Source organism: Puma concolor, chromosome D1 (genome assembly GCF_028749965.1).
Source record: "Puma concolor isolate L17-30 chromosome D1, mPumCon1.1.hap2, whole genome shotgun sequence".
Lineage (NCBI taxonomy): Eukaryota > Metazoa > Chordata > Mammalia > Carnivora > Felidae > Puma > Puma concolor.
In genome coordinates, this window is record NC_141676.1 from 19,365,413 (window position 1) to 19,376,517 (window position 11,105).

The 11,105-nt window shown below is 42.4% G+C and overlaps 1 protein-coding gene across 3 annotated transcripts in view; it reads right to left on the bottom strand.

Annotated features, from left to right (window-relative positions):
* Positions 1-11,105, bottom strand: part of ALKBH3 (alkB homolog 3, alpha-ketoglutarate dependent dioxygenase) — a 33,397-nt gene that overhangs the window by 3,346 nt on the left and 18,946 nt on the right. The window lies entirely within an intron of this gene.

The window sequence follows — 11,105 nt, forward strand, 5'->3', positions numbered from 1 at the left end:
CAAGACCGTGAGATCAGGACCCAAACCGACATCAAGAGTCAGCTGCTTAACCGACTGAGTCACCCAGGTGTCCCGGGGATGGAGTTACTCTCTTTTTTTTTTTTTTTTTTAATGTTTACTTTTTGAGAGAGACAGACAGAGTGTGAGTGGGGGAGGGGCAGAGAGAGAGGGAGACACAGAATCTGAAGCAGGCTCCAGGCTCTGAGCCGTCAGCACAGAGCCCGACGCGGGGCTCGAACTCACGGACCGCGAGATCACGACCTGAGCCGAAGTCAGACACTCAACCAACTGAGCCACCCAGGCGCCCCATGGAGCTACTCTTAATCAGTCTCTGAAAGAGACAATGATACCCAGTGCACCCAGTGAAAGAGGTAATGTCATTACTTTGCTGGTTGTTATTTATTCCTTCCAATCCCTTGGCTCAGAAAACACATTCCTAATTTGCGGAAGGAGATAGAAAAGAGGGCAAGGGGTTCTACCAAAGCAACACAGAGCTCACAAATGTTTTCTTCTTTTCTTGAGGCCAGAGTGCCAACAGACCCCAGAGCCACTCTTTAACTTAACCAAGACACGCAGAGACTTCTTCCAGTCAGGAAGCACGTAAAAGGCCAGTGGAGCTCACGCGGCAGTGCATAAAGGCACAAATTGATAAATGGATGAGCAACACTGGAAGCACCAGTCAGACTGTTTAGACCATTAGGCATGGTAAAGTTACCAAAACAATGGTTCTGTAACCCTTTTGATTTACTTAGGTCTTTTCTCGAGACAAAAGAAAAAAAAAAAAAAAGAAAACACCCCTAAAAAAACCATGGCATAGGATAAAATTTTCCATCCCTGACCCTGGTGAAAAGAGGCTTTTTAGAGGCGCTGGCTGGCTCAGTCAGTAGAGTATATGACTCTTGAACTCAGGGTTGTGAGTTCAAGCCCCACACTGGACACAGAGCTTACTTAAAAAAAGAGGCGTTTAGGGTTATAATCAGTCTACAAGGTGGGTTTTGTTGTTGATGATTTGGTTTTCCACACACTCAAAACTTCACAAGCAGATAAAGCAAAAAATATATACTTCTATATTAATTATGATCAACACTCTCCCTCCATCCTTGCCAAGCACAGCCAGTTTATCTGAACACTTGATTAGGATTCCCAAGGTCTCTGGGCCCTCCCAAAGTTCTACAATCTCACCTCCACCTCCTGACACAAGCCCCCCTAGTTTCCTTTAGAAAAATGGTATTTAGGGGAAAAAAATCTGGGTGTATTTACCATTCTATCATTACTAACTATCCAACAGACAGGAAACCGCAACATTTTTTTTTCCATTGGAAAGGTTAAGTTCACATTTTACAAGCTCTATATAGAGTTTTCACGGAATCGCTCCTTTCGCATCCTAATTAGAAATTATAAGCAACCATCAATGCTTGAAAATCAGCAGCAGCATAGTTTTTCTTCCTATTGTAAGAGTAACACAAGTTCACTGAAGTAAACGACACACTTGTGAATTACCGGTTCAATGTCTGCCTTCCTACTCTCTGATAAGTTCTATAAAGAGGATTATGTGGTCTTGCGCTATTGAAATATGCTATCACACATATCAATAAATATGGGAATGACTGAGGAAAAGTACCAGGAAAACATAATCCTATTATCCAGAATTCATGCAATGAATGCCCAGGAAACACTGTATAAATATAATTACGCACTTTACATTTTTATCATTATATTGTGAGCATGTGTTTACATCTTAAAGGTACAGTATTCGCAAACGTGGTTCTATAATATTCCTTTATATGAACATATCTTTCCTTCTTCAAAGTCACAAATATTTTTTGGCCACCTATATTATGTCAGGCACTGTGCCTAATGCTAAGAATATAGCAGTAAGGAACATACTATTAGACACTGAGATTTTAATATGCCGGTACTGATAAGAAAAAAAAAAAGAGAAAAAGAAAGGGAGAGAAAGAAAGGAAAGAAGGATGGATGGATGGATGGATGGATGGAAGGAAGGGAGGAAGGAAGGAAAGAAGGAAGGAAGGAAAGAAGGAAGGAAAGAAGGGAGGGAAGGAGGGAGGCAGGCTACTGCAAGTAGATCCTGGGCAAAACATTTCTGGGTGTTTTTCTAAGGATATATTGTCAAAAGTGGAATTACTGGATCCTTAAAGCAGTTTGATTTGTTGTACCAAAATGCTTTCTTAAGAAGGTTGTGGAAATTTCTAATTCCATCAGGAAAATACTTATCCTCCCCTAAAAAATTTAGGGGGAAAATGACAACTCATTATTCAAACAGAGAGTTCTTTAATTACTAACCCAGTCCAACACTTTTTCACATGTCTATTTGCTGTTTGCATTTATTCTGTTGTGAACTCTCTGCTCACGTTCTTTGTCCATTGTTCTACAGGATGTTGTATTTTTCTTACTGATCTGTAACCACAGATAGTGAGATATTTACCCTTTGTCATAGTTTCTGCAAATATTTTTCTCATTTGCTATTTGTCCCTTAACTGTGTTTATGATATTTAACGTAGAGTAGCTCAAAAACTTTTAGAGTCAACTCTGACCTTTCTTTGGCTCTCCTTCATGGTTTTTATGCTTAGAAAGTCTTTTCTCATCCTGAGGGAAGTTAAACATACAACTACATTTCCTTTTTGGTTAATAAAAAAAAAAAAAAAAAAAGAGTCTACATTTTTTTAGATTTAACTCTTTAATCTATCTGGAATTTGGTGCTTTTATTTCCCCCAGGCTTCTTTTTATAAGTTTCCAAATACTTTTGGATAGGATCAACCACAGTGTATGCTGCCCAGGGGCCAGGCATGTCAGGAACTATGTGTACGTCATTGCTAACGCTCATTACAACCCTGTGAAGGAGGTGATATTGCCCATTTTATCGTAAGCAAAAGGAGCTAGAGGGAAAGCACATCTCTAAGGCAGAAGACTGACAGGAGGCAGGCAGGGCTAGTATTTGAATTTAGATCTGCCGGACTCTAAAGCTTCTATTCCTTCCACTGTGCTCTCCGAAGTGATCTCTACTCCTTTTGGAATTCTGTAATATCTCCCGTTCTAATTACAAGGCACGGGACTGAACCGCAAGGGTCACAAACAGCAGCAGGCAGCATAAATGAGGAGTGGCGGTAGGACACAAGACAGTGGGGAGTGGGGAGCGGGGGCCACGGAGAACCGGAGAGCACGGGCCTGCACACAGGTGTAGCCACTCCGCAGCGCCAGCTCACCATTGCCTCAGGGTTGTCTGATTTTCTGGGTTTTCCAGGGAAGATGAGAAATGGGATTTTTTATGAAAAATCTCCCGAGTTATAAATTTTGGCAAGTAATACAATTTCTTTTCAAACGCTGGGCAGCATAAGCAAGTCTGAGAACCAGATTCACCTCAGGAGCGGCCCAGCCGTGCTGCTGGTGGGACCCATCGCCTGACCCCTTTTATGCCCACATCTCGTCATTCTACCTAGCCTGGAAGCTCCCGAGCAAGGCCAGTTATGATCTGCTGGGCTTCTTTGATCCTGCTTCGCCATTCCACACGGTAGTGCTTGACAGAAAGCTCAGGACACACACGTCACTTCAGGCACACATTCTTAATTTCAGCAACCCAAGTCAAGGAGAAAAGGCCCTTGAAAGCAGAATATAGTTCCGAGTTAGTGGTCTGAGTCTACAGTGAGACCTTTGATTCTTCAAGTGATCCCGATCCTGGTAAGTCGATGAGCTACTTATGTGAAAATTTTCCATCATTTTACCAAGAAGATGCTGATAAAACCAAACGCAAATGAGCAGAAAGGACAAAGTGGGGGCCCGCAACCTGTTTCTCATTTTCCGAGCTCTCAGGAAGCCCTTGACATGCAGTAACTATGATTAGTTTCTGCACTGGAGGCTTCAAGGCTACAGTGGGCCCTTGAATCCTGGAGAGGAGCACATTAATGAGAAGGCAGAGAGCGAGCGCAAGGGAGAGCAGAGAGATGACCTCACACAATGGGGCGATCACACAGGGAACAGCAAGACACCAGGGCAGACTGGGCACAGATTATGTAAAGATTTGACAGTCTGGCTAAGGAACTGACATTTTATCTTTTGTTCCAGTAGGAGCAAATAAAGGCTTCTGAGTTGGAAAACAAAGCGATGAAAGCAGTGAGCTCAATCTTGGCTCTCTGCTCTTCTTTTGCTCTGAATGAGGACGTGCAATTCCATAGTTTTCCATATCATCTACATTACTAGTTCTAACTCAATTCAACGGTTGTCTGAGCCACACTAAGTGATTTAACAGGATGCTTCAGCCACCTCATCTGTACAACAGGGATAATAGTGGTATCGACTCCATGGGATTCCTGGAAGATTGACTATAAAGCACTTAGAACAGGGCCAGGCACAGAGTCAACACTACACATTTGTTATTTATCATCATCACTTTCCTGTTGTTATTCTGACAATTTCCAGATGACATCTCCAGCACAGGCCTGTCATCTGAACCACAGACCTATACAGCCAATGGCCTACTTCCCACTGGAAGTCTCAGGCTTCTTCAACCTAGCATGTAGAAGAAGAACTCTTAACTCCATTTATGAATCCTCCTTCAACAAGACCACAATCAAATGCAAAAGTCCCTGCTCCTCCTCCTCCGAGGAGCTACCCACCAACTGCTCAAGCCATGAACCTGGGAGTCACTCTCGATTCTTACCCTTACCTCTAAAGTAGAAATGCAAGTTTTATCGGTTCACCTTCAAAATCATGCCTCAAGTTCATCCTCTTCTCTTCATCCCCACTGCCACCACCTTAGTCGAAACCAGCAGTACCACAGAGTCTCCCACCTTCTATTTAAGTTGTGATCGTTGCTCTTTGTTCATTTGATTGTAGTCTAGCTCCTATGACCTCCATGAGAAAGGCCCCATACTTGTCATATTCACTGCTATATCCCCAGATTTGAGCATAGCACCTGACACATAGTAGGTGCTCAGTTAGTAATTGTGGGACAGAGAAGAGAGGAGACAGAGAGAGAGTGACCTATTCCTGAAAATAGCTGTCATCTGGGCATCAAATAGAACTGGGAGAGAAAAGATTGAAATTAAAAGACATTTCAGTACCCTAGGTATGTGGTAAAAAGAGCCTGGGATAAAGATGGCCACTAGGAGAGGGATTCAGGAACAAATTAAGAAGATCTGGGAATTAAAACAATTAAGAGAACAGGAAAGAACTAAAAATAATTTACACGTGAACCTGACCAAGAGAACAGTGATATCGTGAACATAAATGGACTTATTAGCAGATGGAACTGTGGAGTTTTCTGAGAGAACAATAAATCTGATTTTACATTTTCAGGTCAAGTCACATGTGCTATTATAGGTGGCAATGTCCTGTGAATATGTACATGTGATCCCTAAGTGAGATAGAAGTCAAAGCTGGAGATAAGAGATTCAGAAGTCACTCCACCAAAGAAGGAACAGTTGAAGCCATAAGAGCAAGTGAAATCTTGTTTATTAACTTATATAACCAACACACACACACACACACACACACACACACACACACACAATGCTAAATCCTGGAGACATAATAACACAGAAACTGACCTTGCCCATATGGCATTTACAATCTATTGCCAGTTTATAATCTCCTAAAAACTCATATAAACAAAGATAACAGAATCAAAGATAATCTTGAATATCCACACTTTAGAGGCTGAATGTAAAGGAAAAACCTTTAAAAAGGTATGGAAATAGCAATGAGAAAAGTGTGAGATTAGGAAAGGAAAAGGGAGCTAAGAAATGGCCGAGTTTCCAGCAGTGAGGTGATGGATACGGTATTACAAGGAAGAACAGAATGACAATCGAGAAAAGGCTTTTTTGGACAACGGTATCTGTATATTAGCAAAGTGGTGGGGTGGATCTATAGAACAGGTGTTTTAAGAGTTAAGGGGTGCCTGGGTGGCTCAGTCGGTTAAGCGGCCGACTTCAGCTCAGGTCACGATCTCACGTTCAAGCCCCTCGTCAGGCTCTGGGCTGATGGCTCAGAGCCTGGAGCCTGCTTCTGGTTCTGTGTCTCCCTCTCTCTCTGCCCCTCCCCCGTTCATGCTCTGTTTCTCTCTGTCTCAAAAATAAATAAACGATAAAAAAAAAATTAAAAAAAAAAAAGAGTGAGTTAAGTTGTAAGGAAAGGGAAACTGCAGACATAGAAAACTTACTCCCGAATTTGTACTTCAAAAGCAAGTAAACAAACCCAAAACCACCCCAGGTGTAAGTAAGAATGCCTGCAGAGCCAAGCACAGGGTTTTCTCAAGATGGTAACAGATATAAAGAGATTTCCCCAGCTTTCTGGTCCAAGGATCAGATACACGGTAGAACTGATTGACAAGTATGATTAAGGCTTTTTTGCAGACTGAAATTATTGAAAACTGAATGTTAGCCCATGTTACAGCCGCTTAACCTGCTGAGGGCCAGCTGTCCATTTACTTGCCCTATCTCCCAACTTCCGACTATGGCAATAAAGTTTCCCTCTCTGCTTTTTTAAAGATTTTTTTTCAGCTTGTTTTCCCAATCAAATTGTGGTGTTCCCTTGCCTTTGAGAACCTGGCTGGCTTCTAGACTGCTTCACGGATCACCTAAACTTGCAGCTGTATTTGGAATACGAAACTGTTCCTACAGTGTTGATACAAGAACACAGCTGGACTTACTGTTCACAGTGGTAACATTTTTTAATATTATTTTTTATGGAAAGAGAATAAAGCTAGGACCCGACAATGTCATCTCTAGTTATTCTGCTGACTCAAACCACGCTTTAAATGATGGCATCCTCAATATTGATCTGAAATACATTACTTTAAAAAGAAAAGCAGCTCTTTCTGAAATAAGATCTGCTAAAAGTAAAAGGCTGCTGGAAGAGCATAGATCTGAAATCGCCAAGGATATCTATTCAAAACCGGTTTTAAACTCCTTTGCCAGATACAAATCTTTGGGTGTTTACCCAACTCTTTCCTGAGTTTTGGTACTGATTTACCATGGAAGGTTCTGATGAGGTGAGTGAGAATACGAAGTAAGCATGAGGCACTGGTATGGGCAATCGATCACCCTATACCAGAGATGACCAGTGATCTCAATAGTTCAATAAGACCTCCCGACCTCTTGCTTGGGAGGTCTGGGCAATTGTTCAATGCAACGGAGGCTCTCTCTGCAGGCATCTAAAACTTAGCACTGTACATCAGACTAGCATGAGAACTCTTGCCTTTCCTTCTGGACTGGACACACTGAAAGGCAAATGGAGTGAAATGCCTGCTGACGGCATTTGTTGTTCAGCTTTGTTGTTGACATAGTACTGGGGGGATAGCATGGGGGCAAGAAGGTACTGAATTTCGGCAAAAATAAACATGGCTTTACACTTACTGTTACAGTCATTCTAGAGACACTGAATGTGCATTTAAAATCAGAAGACTTCATGAAATGATGATTCCATTCTTGGTAATATATTTCCAAGAAATGCAACTTAAACTACTATCTTGAAAGAGCTCCCCCACCCCCAAGACTGTAGAAACAGAAACTAATGTTCTCCTTCCTCTAAGAGCATATGAGGACAAATTCCACCATGTCTGACATCCAGCTGACCTCAGTCACTAGCAAAAGTGCAGGGTTCTCTAGTCATCCATTAAAACAAGACAACTCATTCCCAACCCGTTCCTGGACATCACCTGATCAGACACAACTCCCCCTTTCCCACCGCCTCCCCAAACTCTCTCCTTCCTGCCCCTGTGCACTATGTCCTCTGGAATTCCCAGTCAGTGATGAGCAAACACCCTTAGATCCCCAACCTCATGTGCTCTGAACGTTCCCTTGACTTGCCTGTCTTAATTGAAACCTAGCCATCTCTAGGATTTCAAATCTCTGAAGACTTCTCATGTGGAAAGTGATCTTGTCTGTCCCATCCAGAGAGCCAGGAGATAATCCACATTAACACTTTCAGACCACTATTGCCATACCTCTCTTAAAAATCCCTGCTCCAGGGGCGACTGCGGGGCTCAATAGGTTGAGCGTCCGACTTCGGCTCAGGTCATGATCTCACAGTTTGTGAATTAGAGCCCTGCGTTGGGCTCTGTACGACAGCTCGGAGCCTGGAGCCCGCTTCGGATTCTGTGTTTCCTTCTCTCTCTGCCCATCCCCTGCTTGTGTTCTGTCTCTGTCTCTCAAAAATAAATAAGTAAATGTAAAAAAAAAAAAAAAAAATCCCTGTTCCTCTGAGCTCATGTCATTGACCTGGCCACCTCTGTCCTTCTCTGCCTTGGTCCCAGGTATGCACAAGGTATAAAAAGTTCTTAACTGGTCTCCTGGCTTCCACTCTTGCTCCTTTTTAGTCCAGGCTCCACACAGCAGCAACTTACTTTTATAAAATTATCCATCAGATCATGTCATTCTTCTGCTTACACATTTCCATGGCTTCCTGATGTACTTAAAATCTGCTCCTTCCTGAGGCTCCTGAGCCTCTGCATGATCTGGCCCCTGTCTACTCTCCCCATCTTATCACCTGCTCTGCTCCTCGCTTGCTCACTCTGCTCTGGTATGGGGCCTCCTTCTCCTTCCTCAAACTCACTAAGCTCTCTTCTGCCCAGCTAAGCAGTCATCTACCATGAAAACTGCACTTGGGAAAGAGGAGAACATCACCAGAAGGGTTAGGAATAGTTTTTATGAGTATGGCAAAGGGAGGAAAAAATTCTCACATTGGGACACTGTTTTAAAAAGACGAGTTTGGAAGCAGACCCCATTCCTAATCACATGCAAATCTGATGAATCACTTTGGAAAAGGTTGTTCTCCCAAGACTAACAGGACCATTGGTGGCACTATAAAACTAGATGGTCCTTGGCAAAAAGTGAATTCTTCCCGGTGGCAGTGAGGGTATGGATTCCAACTGAGACAAGGCCCCAAGGCAGCAAATGATGATTCCAACTCTTATGGGATTTCAAGTCTGAAGATAATTCAGTCTTACTAAAACTACTTAGCTTTATCTGCTCAAACATGCACATTTTCATCTACCCACCCACTCACTCACTCTCTCCAAACCACTAACTAGCCCTAGAGATAGCAGCTCAAAAACTCAGTCACCATTCCCGTTCCACAGGCCACTTCACCCTCTGCGAGTCTCCCTTCTACTCCATTTCACAGGCCAAGGGAATCTTGGGATTTTGGTTTCACTACTACTCATTTCCTTTTCCAATTTTCCACATCTGAAAAGTCACGTGGCATCTACTATTCTTAACAGCTTAAAAATTCACTGATTATTGCAAAAACTTTCATAGTGCCTTTCATGGGGTAACTTTTCTATTGCTCCGATAAAGTAGCTACCAATCATCACCCCATTTGCAAAAAAAAAAGAGATATAAACGAGGAAGATAGGTGCTTTTTACCATCAGTGACAGATACAAAAAATAAAAACGGACTTTCTAGACTTCCTTTAGGGATATATTGAAAGAACAATGATTATTAACAATTTCTTTCCAGTATTTCTTGTAACTCCTCAGAATAGATGCTGTAATCCGAAGAGGGGCTGATTAAGAAATATGGATGACTGGGGGCACCTGGGTGGCTGAGTGGATTGACTGTCTGACTCTTGATATCGGCTCAGGTCATGACCTTATGGTTTGTGGCACGAGTCCCGCATGGGGTTCCATGCTGAGCACGGAGCCTGCTTGAGATTCTCTGTCTCTCTCTGTCCTTTCCCCATTTGTATTCTCGCTCTCTCACTCTCAAAATAAATAAAGTTAAAAAAAAAAAAAAAAGCAATATGGATGACTGGGCCAGCAGCAGTGGGGTGCTAAAGCGGAGGTTCAGTTACCGCTCCATGAAATATTGCACAGTGTAATTTAGTCACCTTTCAAATTTAAGCTAGTCAGTATTACAGTATTTTGGATTCTAAGATCTTCATTTCTTCTGAGGTTCTGGAAAAATATCAGTATTTATGACCAAACTGACCTTTTCATACTCCACTCTTCCCAGTAGTGGGCAAAAAGTCAATTAGCAAGATAGGTAGTAGGAACTCCAATTCACTGGGGACTCTCAGAGCCTCCACCATAGGAAGTGGTTTTACAACCATCTCTTCTGGTGCTACAAATAAGGTTCACATTCTTCAGAAGGTGTTAGAGAGAGAAGTGGCTACAGAAATGCTGAACTTGCCTCAACTCAATCACCCTGAGGTGGATATTTTTTAGGATTCGGCTGATCAAAAACAGAGCTTATCCATACATAATGTGCTACAAAAACAAGGCTTTTGGCATCTAAACCTCCAGCACATCACAAACTTCCTGCTATTATCTAATATCCCCCCAACTCAGCCATCACTGTTTCCATGGTAACCGACAGAGAAATAGCAGCCTGCCAAATGGCTTTTGTGGTTCCTTTTCTGGCTTGTTTTTCAGTATAGAATTAAAGCTAGCTGGGAAAAGAACGAGACTAATCTTTACAGCAGGGACACGATGCATTTTGGAAAGTACAACTAGGTTTGGGACAAGGAGTGTAGACAAACTTTAATGAGCCCAGCTTGATAGAATAAAAAAAGGTTCTTGGTTTCTAAAAAATGTCTACTCAAGTATATTTGGTAAGCTTTCTGTCTTGAGATAGTATATCCTGATATTGTCTGGAAGACAGATATGGTGCCATCCACTCTGTCTTTAACTGAATTAACAAAAGAAGGGATGGGATGAATGGAACGGCAAGATCAAGCAAGTCTACCATGCCCCAGGTACCTTGTTACCATTAAAGGAAATGTAAGTTACTCTGAAATCAAACTGAACGGGAAGGAGTTGCCTGCTTGGACTAGAGAACAGTGAAGAAGGATCTCTTAGGGGAGAGAAATGTCTGTCCTGGGGATGATGCATGCATGAAGCTGACTGAGCCAACTGTATGAATCAGAGGGGCCCTCATACTTAGGAAAACAAAGATCTCCTCACCATCTCGGCACAGGGAGAAATTGTGAGGAATGCAATGTGTAGAACTGGGGCAGCTTTCAGAAGAGCAGCAGCTACAGAGATCTGCCTAAAGTGCCAGACTGCACAACAAACAGCTGCTGCAGGGGTGGAGGAGACTGAATGTTTAAAAAAAAAAAAAAAGAAAAAGTGGCCCAAAACATATGCTTT